Raw genomic sequence first — 14738 nt, 5'->3', positions numbered from 1 at the left:
GCTTCCAGAAGGCAGAAATCATATACCCACTGTAACGTCCCTCAGACCTAAGGTTGTTCACTCTTCCAAAATGTGAACTATTTATAAAATCATAAAGAAAGGAAAAGGGACTTTTGGTAAATTAGAGCCACTGGGTGGAGGGAACTTATGAAAATAAGATGGCCCCTTTAGGCTATCAAACTATACAGTTACACATGAGTTTTTAAGGTGTAGATAGCCATAATGAGTATCTCATGTAGGAGTGAAGGAAATAAAGCGAATATTATACACTCATCCACAGAAATGGAGAGCCATGGGTCGTGATTTGTTGGTTTGCGGAGCATGAAGAGGAGCAGTATCTATACTCTTATGTATCAACCTGATTGTAAAGAGAGGCAGAGACTGGGGGAAATGACAGATAAAAGATTGGCCTGTAGGGTACAGGGACAGGGGCTCCAGCGTTGATTGAGTGCCTGCTGTGTGACAGGCTCCCTGTAATGTGAGAAGGCCAGAGAGAGTGATGAAATAGCAGAGTAATTGGCAGAGATTAGAAGGAGTGGTGCAAGTGGTGTAGAAATTCAAGTGAAGAGAGGGAGGGAGGTGGGCAGCTGACACTGGTTGGTGGTGAGGCCCAGCACAAGGAGTGACATTTAGGTCGGCCCCCGGAGAGTCGGGAGGGGCTCAGCAGACAAGCCTGTCTCTGCCCGCTGCTCCCTACCCCTCAGCGATGGCCGAGGGCGATTTTGTGCTTGTTCAAAGCTCACAAGTTGGAAAGCAGGTGGCTAGTTCGTATAAGGGATCAGAGGAAAGGGAAGAGACCAGAAAGCAAATTGAAACGAGAGCTGTTTATATCTACTCACCCAGCCAGCCGTCCGTCCATCTAGCTGTCTGTCCAGCCGTCCACTGGCTCTGGAAGGCAGCAGGCAGTTCTCTGTTCACTCCTGTGTCACACTTGTCTCTCACCACAGCTGTGCTTTCTGCTGTGGCCCAGAGCAGCAGCCACAGTGATGGCCCAAAGTCACCGAGGAATGGCGACTTAATAGTCAGCATACACGGGTAAAATATCCAGTATACACAGATAGAAATGTATTCTAGCATGATTCCTATTTTTTTTATTAAATTGGCGATTCCACAAGGCAAGAAATTGTCTCATATTCCTCTTATATCCCTTGACACCCAGCACAATTTCTTTTACATACTAAGTAAACCATTTGTGACACTGAACTGAACAGAAATAATTTAAGTTTTGGGGAAAAAATCATATTGTTTAAAGTCCAGTATTTGTATTATCAGGAAACTCAGCCAGAGGTGGCATACCGTGCTGCCCAGGCTCTCAGCCCTCAACATAAAATGACATTTTCATGTATTGAACTGAGAATTCAATTACTGAAGTGTCCTTACTAATGAAGAGTGTGTATTGCTGGAGCACTTGTTTTCAGGCACATTGAATGGAGGAAGAGACTCGAAGGTGGTATCCCACGCTGTATTACCCTCCACCATTCTGCATTAAAATCTACCAGGCAGTGCCGTTTGCAATACATGTGCCAGGCAGAGGGTGCCCCCCTGATCCCGGCTATTAGTGGATGGTTTCAACCCATGACTTGGTGTGCTGGCCTTAAGCCTCATACCACAGCCTGGGCTCAAGGTGAGACCTCGCCAGGTGGTACCCTGGGGTGAGGACCATAGGCCTTCCATTGGATTTTTTGCCTCAGGCTTGGCCAGGGCCTCTTCGTGGTTCCCCAGGCCTAACCCATGTCCCTGAGGAAACTACACTGTCTCCAAGATGACCAGCACCACGGAAGAGAGAGAGTGGCAGACTCCTACGTCTGTGGCCTGGGATTTCAGTGGCTATATTTGCCCTCACTGGTAAGCAGTAACCTTCATGGGCTTCAGTTTTTATAGTCACAAAAGGAGTATTAGAATATTAGCTCTCCATAATTACAGGTTGGATTGTATGAGTGTCTGACACACGGGAGGATTTCATAGCTCAGCATGCATGTCAGGCCAGGCCTGTCTCTGTGGCCAGATGGTAGCTTTGCTCCCAAGGGTGTGCTAACCACTGCCACCCGTGATGGCCGGGAAGGAGGAACAGTGTAAGGAGCTTTCATCCATAAACCATGCAGTTCCAAGTGGCACTTAGGTTATAGTTATAGCTCCTAGGTATGGAAAACCAGAAAGCTCCGTTTATGAAGAAGGAACCTCTCCATGTGCAGTACGTGCCAACGACATGGATGAACATAGTCTCGGTGCCCAGTTAGTCTGATGCTTTGATTCCAGTATCTCGGTCAGGAACCCTCGCACCCTGCTCCCCGAATTCGGACCTCCTCCCTGCTGTTCCCCCACTGACTAATGCTCCAGTATTTCCACTTGCTCGAGTGAGGGTCCTGTTAACGCTATGTAAGTGAGTCGGTGGTGTTCTGTCTCTGAGAGAGACATTCACTCCCCTCAAGGTTACCCTCGGAACCTGTCAAAGGAGGTTGTGGGAGGGGAAGCCACAATAATACAAAAGTTGCACTTTGTAAATTCACATTTATTAAGTAAAAAAAATAACTATATAACAAACAAAAGAAAAAAAAAAGAACTTAATACGTTACCCTTTTAGTATTTTTTTATGTTCTACTTAAAACTATTGGTTGAACTCTGTAATTAATACACAATTATTCTTAGGTGTTTAATTAATGCTATAACTAGTGCTCAAATAGTATTTTACACTTTGTGTTTCTGTGTGGGTGCAAACTGTTGAAATCTTTACTTAATATATGCTAAATGGATCTTCTGTATATAAAGAGAATTGAAAATGAATCTTGATGTGAAGGGAAGGGGAGAGGGAGTGGGAGAGGGGAGTGTTGTGGGTGGGAGGGAAGTTATGGGGGTGGAAGCTATTGTAATCCATAAGCTGTACTTTTGAACTTTATGTTCATTAAATAAAATTTAAAAATAAATAAATAAATAAATAAATAAATAAAAATTTAAAAAAATAGTATGTGGCCTGCCTGGGTCCTTGCCAGCCTGCTGCTGCCTTCCGAGGCTCTTGCTAAGCTGCACCTTGAATCCTCAGTACCTGAGTTCACCAGGTAAACAGCATGTTTTCCCCAGCTCTTGTTGATCCTGCCCTAAGAGGTTAGCAAACATGTCCTACAATCTGGTACACAGGTCACTGTTATCGTTGGTAGCTTAATGTTTGTTTTGAGAGGTGACAATCAAGATGGGGGAAAAAGCACCCCAGCTTTGCCAGGCTTTCGCCAATTTCCTGCTTTGCCCTTTGTCAGCCAGAGGTCTGTGTAGAGAGGAAGGTGCCCCGGCGGTCACATCTACTGCTCACCCAACCTGAGGAGGAGGCCAGGGAAGTGGCCCAGGTTTCTCAACTACAGAAGGTGGAGAACCATTCTGAAACTGGAGGTCTGGAGTTGAGGTACTCTTAATCCAACCGAGTCGGGGAGATAGGATAAAATATTAACTCAGTTAGCAAATATTTGTTTTGTTCTTAGGATGTGCCAAGCACTGTAAATTCTAGGGAGAAAGCATTAATCAAAGCAGACGGGAAAAAAAATAAAATAAGCTGTTTTCATGGCGTGCGTTTGCTGGTGGGCGGACCACGTATTCTTAGGAGGAGAGCCCTGTGCAGGTAATTTGTCGTGTGTGCTGATTACAGCTGATTGCAGGGCACCAGTGAGGCGCAGGAGAATAGGATTTGGGCATAGGCAGCTCCGAGGGGCTGCGGAGAGCCGGGAGAGGCAGCCGCTCCGCCGTATCAATACATCAGGTGCTGTGCACTGTGGAGGCAAAGGAGAACAGGAATGTGAGAAGGGGGCTGTGGTCATGAGACCGGCGGCTGTGCTGAGCTGGTAACGCCGACATGGAGGCCAGGGGAACGGAGGGACGAGCCCTGTGGTTGCAGAGTGGGCACGCACAGGATCTCCGGGGGAGAAGGGGACGGGGAAGAGTGAGCCCCGCGGCGTGGGGTGCGCAGGCACGCGCTCCCACGGCTGCTCCCTGGAGGACGGAGTAGATGGAGAAAGGGCTGGAAACTGAGAAGGCAGAGCTGATCCAGAGGAGAGTCGGTGTGATTTGGCCCAGGCTGGTTAGCTGGCGTCACGTCCTGGGTTTATTCTGTGTGCGAGCTGACAAGACTTGCTAATGCGGTGGGGCGCCGTGTGCCTTGGGGAGATGTGAGGCAAGGCGCTGGCGAGGCGAGGCTTTTGGGTAGCAGTCAGTCAGACCTGGGGCTCTGGCTTCTGTTTTGGGCTCGGGCTTAGATTCCAGTCCTGCCAGGCCGTCCCTGGCTTCGCATTTCCCCTTCTTGCCCGTGGGCAGGGAGGTCTGTGAAGGTAGGAACACGCTGGAATTCTTAGCATTGTGTCTCTGGTGCCTAGCGCACACCTGCCACATACGAGGTCCTCAGTGTACAGGAGGGAACTTCAAAAAGTTTGAGGAAAAGTGGAATTAAAAGAGACTTTGTTTTCATTGCAAAAACATTTTTTTGAAAACCATGCAGAGTTTTGTTTTTTTTTTTCATAATGTCCATTTTCCTTGAACTTTTGAAGAGCCTCCCATTTGTTGAGCGAAAGTTGTCCAGAGATGAGTTCCCCTATCTAGGAAATACAAACAGTGATACCAACTTTACGCCTGGTTACAAAGACTAAATGAAAAATCACGTGTAAAATGCATCCTCCATCCAATATACAACAAACGTTCCCACACGCAAGCAATGGCTCTCATTGGCTGGGTTCTGTGTTAATTAGAAACAATCTTGACTACTCAGAGAGGAGTATGTTTCCTACGAAAACCAGCGACAGGTTATTGTCAGCATTTTTATTAATGGTTCGTCATTACGAGCTGCTTCTTGAGTGACTCAGAAGTAGAGGGAAGACTCTTCACTTCTGGACATCAGAAAATCCAAACGAGTGTTACAGAAGTCTCTGGAAAGGCAAGGATTTCCGCTTCCCATAAGGTTAGAGGAGGACAGAAGGGAGAAGAACGTCCCCAAGGAATTGCTTTTCTGCCCTTAAAGTAGACCTACTGTGAGGGCTGCTGTTTACAAATGGTTAAAAATAGAAGGACCTGGGCGGGGCTCACCATGGATGAGCAGGGACTGAACTCTTGGAGAGACTGGAGCCCTTCCGTTGTCATGGTAGCTGAAAGCCGGCAGATAGCCCCTTCGCCCTGCCCAGATGTTTAATGTCTGTTTTCATATGCCCTGACTGATGACAGAGCCAGATGTGAATGTCAAATGTCATTTAATTATTTTTGTCTTTAATGGTGTAAAAAATCTTTTTAAAGCTCAGAGATTTAGTTTCGCAGGAAGTAAGTGAGAGTTTGGTAGAACATCTGTGTGTTTTAGTTTTTAATTTATTATTTGAGAGGCAGGCAGAAGGACGGGGAGAGAAGGAGCTCCCACCCACAGTGTATATTTGAAATTCGTATTTTTAAGCCTTAGATGAAAACCTAGTTGCCTTTCCAGATTAATTCCATACGTTTGAAAGAGGAATTCATCAGAACCAATTAAGAGCATATCTAGTCAATGAAACCACAGAATTTAAAAGTGTCTGTGTGAGTCCTTTATTTTTTCTTATCACGGCTTTGGTACTAGTTCAAGGTGATGACTGGTAAAGAACAGAACAGATAGTAATTTGCAAGTAGCTCCTAAAGTTGATTGCTTTGAGAAAAGCCCTTTGCCTTGATTATAGCTCTCTTGGTAAGTGAAATTGTATAGGTGTATTTTACAAGTAAATTTATTCTCACAAATCAGTGCTTTTTTTTTTTTTATCCGATACAATAAAGCTAGTGTTAGCCAGTGTCTTCCTGTGAAAATTCCTCTGACGAAGGGAGACTGTGTAGCCTCCCCTGCCTTTGACCCTATGGCCCTAGGAAAGGATGCTAACCAAGGGTCATCATATATGTCCAGTTAGTCCGTTTCTCAAACAACGAACAGAAAAGTCTAGTACATGAAGGAAATGAAATATTTATTGAAGCTGTGTTTTTTTCCTAGTAATAGGGCAATAAAAAAAGTGAGAGAGTTTTTCCTAAGGAAATCAGAGAGATAATCCAAGCAAAAAAAAGGCAGTAGTAGACACAGAAGAAGAGGAAGAAAATGTGGACAGTAACTCCTCATCCTGTTCCACTTCTTGCCAGACCGTCAGCTTGGCTGGGCCTTGCTCTGCCTTCTCAGACAGCAGCCACGCCGTGGTCTAGGTGTGGCAGCATCCCTGCTGAGCCACCTTCTCTGTGCTCCCTGTGAAGCCAGCCCTGGGAGCCCCGGTGTCCAAGGCCATGGCTACCGCCCGTCCCACTCTTGACTTCGGACAGCCTTCCCAGTGCCTGCAGCTTCTTCTGCTGAGACCTCTGTCCCAGGGAGAAGGCTCTCAGGAGAGGTCTAATTGGGCCTTTCTTTTGGATCTCCATGCAGAGTTCAGCCCAGCCATTTCCCAGAGGAAGAATTGTCCTGTTGGGTAATGCCTTTCAGTAGAACTCTCTGTACTGGGGGAAGTGTTTCATGTCTGTGCTGTCCAGTGTGGCAACTTAGATAAAAGCCAGCTAACATGACCTAAAATTCATTATGTTAAGTGAAGTAAGCCAGGTGCAGGAGGATGAACACCACACAATCTCACTTACATGTGCTGTCTAAGAAAGTAGATCTGACAGGAACAGGGTAGAGTGATCATTGCCGGACGCTGGGGAGGGGAGAGACCAGGGAAAGAGGCTGGTCAGGAGCTGTGCAGTTAGATAGGAGAGTAAGTTTTGGTGTCCTTGTATTAAAGAGGGGTGACTATAGTTAACAGTAGTGTGTATCTCAAAGTAGCCAGAGTGAGGTGACAGGTATGTTCCTTGCCCTGGCTTGATCATCATGCAATGTGCGAATGTACCGAGACATCATCCTGGCCTTGGACCTCCATGTAGTTGTTACATGGCGGTCAGAAGCCAAGTGGGAGAAAACCAGACATTTAGTTCCTTAGTCGTGGCACCACCAATCCAGGCGTCAAATAGCCACAGTAGGTAGTGACTGCTAGATTAAGAGTGCAGCCTTAGAGGAACCTCAGGTTGGTGGCCATGGGCCGGTGCTACCACCCCAATTAGCTCAGAAAGGGATGGAGAGGAGCCGCAGAGAATCTTGGTCTTGGAGTGAGAGCCATGGTGGTTACAGAAGTGCAGTGGCAGGAGGCTGCTGTCACCAGTGCTCACAGCAAGTGCTCTAGCAGGGAGACTGGAGCTGGGGCGTCTCCCTGGCTGCCACATGCACCCTCTCTCAATAAATTTTGGTCTGAGTCTCAGTATGGAATTTGGAGGGAGGCCTGCCTGGGTTTAAGTGTTGGCTCTGCTGGTAGTTAGCTATGAGCAATGAAATAAATCCTGTCAGCCATTGGTTCTCATAAAATGGAGAAGGTATTACCTGCTTCCCAGAGCTGTCATGAAAATTCAGTGAGATGACAAAGGGAGGGCGACACCGTGCCTAACATATCTTAAACACCTCCCATATAAGCCGATGATTAGATGCTGTGGGACCTATGTTAGCCTTAGTTCCCACTGCCTCCAACTTCAAATACTAATTAGCCTTTTGAACTGAAGTGCTAAATAAACAAAAGAGTGATTCAGGAATTGTTGCTACAGTACCTATAATTTTCCAGCATACTGTTTTATACAAATATAACACTGCTTATGTGAAGATGCTCTTTTGAAGAACTATGTATGAGCATATATGGACTTAGATATATCCTCCGCCTGGCTTCCATTCATTCTGTTAGATCAGCGGGCACAGTCTAGTAGCACCTGTGAAAAGATGTGCTTGGCCTCAGTAGATACCCCCAAGCCAGCTGCCGCTTTCAACATTGTCATTCACACTTGCTGACAGTCCGGATCCTCTACTGAAAGAATTGCACTGCGTGCCAAATACCTCAGTCCGGATTGCAAAGGAATGGAGGTAGTGGAAGGGGCTTATCTGGGCATCTTGGAAGAATTTCCTCCGCCTCCTTGCTTGCCATTGCACTACCTGCCATTGACCCAGGTCCAACGAGAACTGGTGTTGGTGGGCTCAGTAAGCGAGAATCACTCAGGTCAGAGCACGGGTGGCCTGCAGAGATATCCGTAGACCCGGAGGACAGACGACAGGAGGATGGGTTCTTTTACAAACAGCCAACTGGACTCAGCTGGCAGAACTTGCATTTTTAGTGTACTTTTCAACTTCATCGTTTTGAAACTTGGGCAAAATAGATCATGTATTTGGCAGTAGACGAAGGAAGAAGAATTAAGAACACTAATGTTTTCTGAGCATCTTTACTATGAATTGAGCTTTAAATACTCTGTGACTCTCCCTTGAGGGAAGCTGGATGAATTGTGTCAGAAGGGAACCTGTGTGTGTGAGTGTAGAGCTAGGGGAGCAATGGAATTACACATCTAAAAGAATTCTTAGGATTGGGGGTGTCCGCGTGCACTGTCCCCACCCTTTCTGATCCCTACTCAGTGGGAAGCACTCTCCATAGCTCCTCACTTGCAGGTGAGTTTAGTGTGCTACAGACAGGATCACCAACAAAACACAGTTGAGAAGCTGCAGCTGCTCAGAGACCTGACAGACCCCTCCCCCAGTGATCTCTTAGACTCCCCACCTCTCTGCTCATGCTCTTCCCCAAGCAGTTTTCTTTCTGATCTTGTCCTTAGGTAAAGGCTATGCAGTCTTCATGTTGGTCTTCCCACCTGGAAGTATGTCGGCCCAAGGATGCATTTTGGACAAGATCCTTTCACTGACCCTGAGACAGCCAGTCCATAAAACCTATAGGAAGGAAAGTAAAGGCGAAAGGCCCTGCAGGCAGCACTCTTTCTCTGAGGGCTACTGGTTCCCTTTACAGTCATTATTGGCAAACATTTTAATCCAATTATATGAATGGTTCTTGGGCTAAGGGACATTTACTTTTTGTTTTGTTTTGTTTTGTTTTTTTGACAGGCAGAGTGGACAGTGAGAGAGAGAGAGACAGAGAGAAAGGTCTTCCTTTTGCCGTTGGTTCACCCTCCGGTGGCCGCTGCAGCTGGCACGCTGTGGCCAGCGCACCGCGCTGATCCAATGGCAGGAGCCAGGTACTTCTCCTGGTCTCCCATGGGGTGCAGGGCCCAAGGACTTGGGCCATCCTCCTCTGCACTCCCGGGCCACAGCAGAGAGCTGGCCTGGAAGAGGGGCAACTGGGACAGAATCTGGCGCCCCGACCGGGACTAGAACCTGGTGTGCTGGCGCCGCAAGGCGGAGGATTAGCCTGTTGAGCCACAGCGCCGGCCAATTTACTTTGTTAATAATGAAATACTAACCAAACGTTGCCTCTGAATAAGTGTTATGACAGTTACTGATATTTTTGATCACTTTGAAGGTGTAGAATTATAAATAAACCTGTAACAATTTCTGAATGTATTTCTGTGTGGGTACCCAGAAAAGTAATAATTATAAAGCAGCAGCTTCTACTTGAGACCGATTTTTAGTGTGGTGAAGAATTGCTGGCTTTATCGGACCTAAATGTGACTTTAGGGGAGCTTGTGGTAACATTAGTATATGCTGGGCCTTTCCTGCCTGGAGGATAGCAATCTGGGTGACAGCAATGCACTGTGCTTGGTTGGATTAGTTGAATCATGTAGGCTGTCTTTAGAAAAGTCTTAATTTGTTTTTCACTTGCTTCTTTTCTTCTACAATATATTTTGTTAAGATTATATTTTCAGGGCCTCATGTTGTGGTACAGGGAGTTAAGCCCCTGCCTGTGATACTGGCAACCCTATGAGAGCATTGGTTTGAGACCTGGCTGTTCTACTTCTACTCTGGCTCCCTGCTAAAGCACTGGGAAGGCACCAGAAGACGGCCGACATGCTCGGGCTCCTGCCACCCTGTGGGAGACTCGGAGAGAGTTCTAGGTTCCTTGCTTCAGTCTGGCCCAACCCTGGCTGTTGTGGCCATTTGGGGATTGACCCAGTAAATGCAAGATATTCCAACCCCCTACCCCACTATGCCTTTCAAATAAATAAATCTTTAAAAAGACTGTATCTTCAGTCTAGAAAAAAATCTGTAGCAAAAGTTTACATGCTGATGTAAAAACATTGACAATTCCACTGACCTAATTTTGAGGAATTAACTTACATCACATAATAATAGATGATGCTATTATTTATTTATTTATTTTCATTTTTCAATTCTCTTTATATACAGAAGATCAGTGTAGTATATATTAAGTAAAGATTTCAACAGTTTGCCCTCACATAGCAACATCAACTGAAAAATACTGTTGGAGTACTAGTTATAGCATTAAATCACAATGTACAGCACATTAAGGACAGAGATCCTACATGATATTTTTTTAACAATTGATTAATTTTCTATGCAATTTCCAATTTAACACCAAGGTTTTTTTTTTTTTTCATTTTCAATTATCTTTATTATCAGAAAATCGATTCAGTATATACTAAGTAAAGATTTCATCAGTTTGCACCCACACAGAAACACAAGGTGTAAAAATACTGTTTGAGTACTAGTTATAGCATTACTTCACATTGGACAGCACATTAAGGACAGATCCCATGAGACGTAAGTACACAGTGACTCCTGTTGCTGACTTAACAATTTGACACTCTTGTTTATGGCATCAGTAATCTCCCTAGGCTCTAGTCATGAGTTGCCAAGGCTATGGAAGCCTTTAGGGCTCGCCAACTTCGATCTTATTCTGACAGGGTCATAGTCAAAGTGGAAGTTCTCTCCTCCCTTCAGAGAAAGGTACTTCCTTCTTTGATGGCCCAGTTCTTTCCACTGGGTTCTCACTCGCAGAGATCTTTCATTTAGGTCTTCTTCTTCTTTTATTATTTTTTTTTTTCAGAGTGTCTTGGCTTTCCATGCCTACAATACTCTCATGGGCTCTTCAGCCAGATCCAAATGCCTTAAGGGCTGATTCTGAGGCCAGAGTGCTGTTTAGGACATCTGCCATTCTATGAGTCTGCTGTGTCTCCCACTTCCCATGTTGGATCGTTCTCTCCCTTTTTGGTTCTATCAGTTAGTATTAGCAGACACTAGTCCCATTTGTGTGATCCCTTTGACTCTTAGACCTATCAGTGTGATCAATTGTGAATTGAAGAATATCACTTGGACTAGTGAGATGGCATTGGTACATACCACCTTGATGGGATTGTATTGGAATCCCCTGACACATTTCTAACTCCACCATTTGGGGCAAGTCTGATTGAGCATGTCCCAAATTGTACATCTCCTCCCTCTCTTTTTCCCACTCTTATATTTAACAGGGATCACTTTTCAGTTAAAATGTCAACACCTAAGAATAATTGTGTGTTAATTACAGAGTTCAACCACTAGTACTAGAACAACAACAAAAAAATACTAAAATGGATAAAGATTTACATTGTACATCAACAGTCAGGACAAGAGCTGATCAAGTCACTGTTTCTCATAGTGCCCATTTCACTTCAACAGGTTTCCCATCTGGTGCTCAGTTAGTTGTCGCCAATCAGGGAAAACAAATGATATTTGTCTCTTTGGGACTGGCTTAATTCACTCTGCATGAAGATGATGCTATTTTTTTAAAAAAGATTTACTTATTTATTTGAGAGACAGAGTTACAGATAGAGAGTGGGAGGGACAGAGAGAGAGAGATATTCCATCTGCCAGTTCGCTCCCCAAAGGTCCTTAACATTTGAAGCTGGGCTGATCCGAAGCCAGGAGCCAGGAGCTTCTTCTGGGTCTCCCACATGGGTGCAGGAGCCCAAGCACCTGAGCCATCTTCCACTGCTTTCCCAGGCCATAGCAGAGAGCTGGATTGGAAGAGGAACAGCCGGGACTAGAACTGGCGCTCATATTGGATGCTGGAACTGCAGCTGGAGCTACTATGCCATAGCGCTGGCCCCAAATGATGCCATTCTACAATAAAGTTCTGATAGCACTTGTCTACATTTTTGGATGCCATTCACTGGTCATTTCTAGTCAAAATATATTCAAATGATTTTTCTTTTTAACTAAGGTGAGTGGTGTGGAATTTGCTGGCCATCCATAGGGGATACAATAGACAAAGTGCTATAACAGTTTGGGGCAATTTGTAGTCTAGAAGCAGCATTGGGCAGTCTTTCCATGTGGTCTACAGGCAGGTCCTCTGGGCAACCCTGAGGCAGCCCTGTGTGGAGGGGAAAATCAGGAGAAGGTGACACCTGGTGTGTGAGTCCGGGAGGGATTCAAAGTCAAACTTGGTTTTTTACTTCAAATGGTTCCTGAGAAGAGTTACCTCCGAGTTTTACTAGGCACAACCATGATTATTACACAGTTCTTTGGCCATGATTGATTGGATGGGAACCTGTAAGATGGGGCCTTTGAAAAGACACAGGTAAGAGGAAGCCATGGCAAACCTGGCCAAATCCCCAGTTTTGCCTGGGCGTTTGCTGCTCACTCCCAACCCCAGTGCTCTTAGAATTTTAAAGCTTTATGAAATATTTCATATACATGATAGAAAGCACCTACCATGTATTTACATTAGATGAATAGTAAAATGAACACCCCAGTGTGCACTACCCAGGCAAGGAAATAATAGGCCATTACCAATACACTCAGCACCTCCCACGCACCTGCTTCCAGCCTCGTCCCCTCTCCTTTCCCTCCAACCAGACCACTTTTCTGTGATTGCAAAGTTCAGCATGTGGGTTTACTGTATGCGTAGGCATCAGTGGACAATACAGGGTTTTTACCTGTTTTTCAAGCTTGTATAGGTTGAATCCTACTCTACATTGCTATTTTTTTAAACTCAGTATTACTCTCCTGAGATTTATCTGTATTGATTTGTATAGCTACACCTCATTAATTTTCACTGCTGTGAAAATATCCTATTGTATGATTTTTTGGAAAGTTTTTGAGATTCTCATGAAAGACATCACTTAGGTTATTTACTGTTGGATTTTTGTTTGTTTTGCTCTTCCAGTTATGCCAGGATCTTTCTTGTACAGGCTCTGACGCATGGGGACTAGTATTTCTTTGGAGAATTACTTAGTTGTTGAAGTGATTAGTCCACGGGTGTGTGTGAGCAAATATTATGCTAAATTATTTTCCACAGTGGCTGCACAAACACAGTTTCCTGCCAGTTGCAGTGCTTTGTATTCTTGTCAACACCTGAAAACTCAGTTTGTAATTTTCCCTCAGTCTCAAGTATCAGATGTTATCTCCTGGTTTAAATTTTGTTTCCTTGGTCATATCTGAGCATTCGCTCATGATCATAATGGCCATTTGTGTTTCTCCCTTTTAGAGATACCCATTTCTTGCACATGCCCGTTTTCTGTTGGATTGCCTGTCTACGTTTTGAGACGTTATTTCCTTCAGATGTATGCGGGAGCTTCCTTTGCGGGGTTTACTTCCGCCATGTGTGTGGATTGAGTATTCACCCTCTCTGTGGTCTCTTTAGATAAAGCCACTTTTAAGTGGAATGGCATTTCTTCTCATTTTGTTACATCCGTGTCTCATAGCCCCTGTTTCACATTTTCTGTCTTCTTTTCCACTCTCTGCTGCCCTCTGGGTTATTCTTTCAACTCTCTCCGGCAATTCAGTGAGTCTTTTTCTTAAGTGTGATCTAATTTGTGGTGTAACACTCCAATGAGTTTGAAAATTGTCATTCCTTGCTTAAAGAATGTCTACTTTTTTCTTTATTTATTTAGATCACAATTATTTTATATTCCGTATCAGCTTATACTTAATCTTGTGTTTGCAGCCATTGAGATTCTTAATTTGTGATTTGCTAATGGTTTGGGTCTTCAGCTGCATTTAGTAACATTTGATTGTGAGATCATATTTGGCTTAACTTAATCTGTGGGAATTATGGGTAATTACAAGGACAGTGATTTTTCCAGAATAGACTTATTTCTGCTTCAGTGGGGCCTCAGGGGTATTGCCAAAAACTGCTTTATTTGATTATTTGGCCTAGAATTTCCTTGAGAACTCAATTAATGGAGACTTGAACTCCACATTGTGAGAGATCTGGTCTTTGTTGTAGATTTTTAGGGGAGACTATTATGTTATTATTTTTGCTTCTAGTACTTCTTGTACACTTTGAACTTAGTAGTCAGGGTTAACAGCTCTGCTTTTCCATAGTCGCATCACTTTCATTTTTTCCCATTAATGTCCCAGGCTCTGGGTGCCTGGTTTTGTCATTTATTCTTCCACAGGAAGGCCCAGGGCTTGCCTCCCCTTCTGACATTTTTGGTGCGTTTCATCTTTGGTTAGCCTCCCTTATTCTCTGGAGATCTCGGCAGTGTAGTCCATGTAAGTTGGTTGTTATTGATCCAACACGTGGGTGTTTGTAACAGAGAGCTTTCCTAAATATTTAATCCACCACTAGTTGGAAGTTCAAGTTTAGCCCGGTGCTCTTTGCCATTAAGATGTCACTCCTCCTTTATCCCACGTCTGGAAAGTGCACTAAGATGGGCTTTATGGTTGGAAGCACTCACATCTAAATCTCATCTCATGCAACCCACCCAGGACGGTTGTCAGAGTTTGTTGTCTGGAGCTGGGGCCCTGGAGTAGAAGGTTAGGGTGAGGGTCACCCTGCGTTTTGACTGTCTGCACCCAGCAGAGCAACTGTCTTTTCATCTTTTATTGGTGGAGGCTCAGAGCAGAATGTTACCTCCCAGAACAAATGGTACAGTCAGTTTCACGCACTAAGAAGGAGACCACGGTTCTAAAGCCATAGCTCTAGGAACTGTGGGGCATGAAGCTCCTGTGGGACTTTTGACTTCAGATTTCAACCCCATTTTCCTTCTAG

General features: G+C 44.7%; 1 protein-coding gene across 5 annotated transcripts in view; it reads left to right on the top strand.

Annotated features, from left to right (window-relative positions):
* Nucleotides 1–14738, top strand: part of ENOX1 (ecto-NOX disulfide-thiol exchanger 1) — a 599613-nt gene that overhangs the window by 194979 nt on the left and 389896 nt on the right. The window contains exon 1 of one of the 5 annotated variants that reach the window (XM_062194135.1): nucleotides 3322–3391. The exons of 2 other annotated variants lie outside the window; for them this stretch is intronic. The gene's annotated coding sequence lies outside the window, so the exon portion shown is untranslated. Of the gene's footprint in view, nucleotides 1–3321; nucleotides 3392–3521; nucleotides 3605–14738 lie in introns of those variants that run through there. 2 more of the 5 variants (XM_062194134.1, XM_062194136.1) reach the window with 2 other exon arrangements.

Source organism: Lepus europaeus, chromosome 6 (assembly GCF_033115175.1).
Source record: "Lepus europaeus isolate LE1 chromosome 6, mLepTim1.pri, whole genome shotgun sequence".
In the NCBI taxonomy this organism is placed as follows: domain Eukaryota; kingdom Metazoa; phylum Chordata; class Mammalia; order Lagomorpha; family Leporidae; genus Lepus; species Lepus europaeus.
The sequence above is the reverse complement of the archived record's forward strand: the minus strand, read 5'-3'. Positions and strand labels throughout refer to the sequence as shown.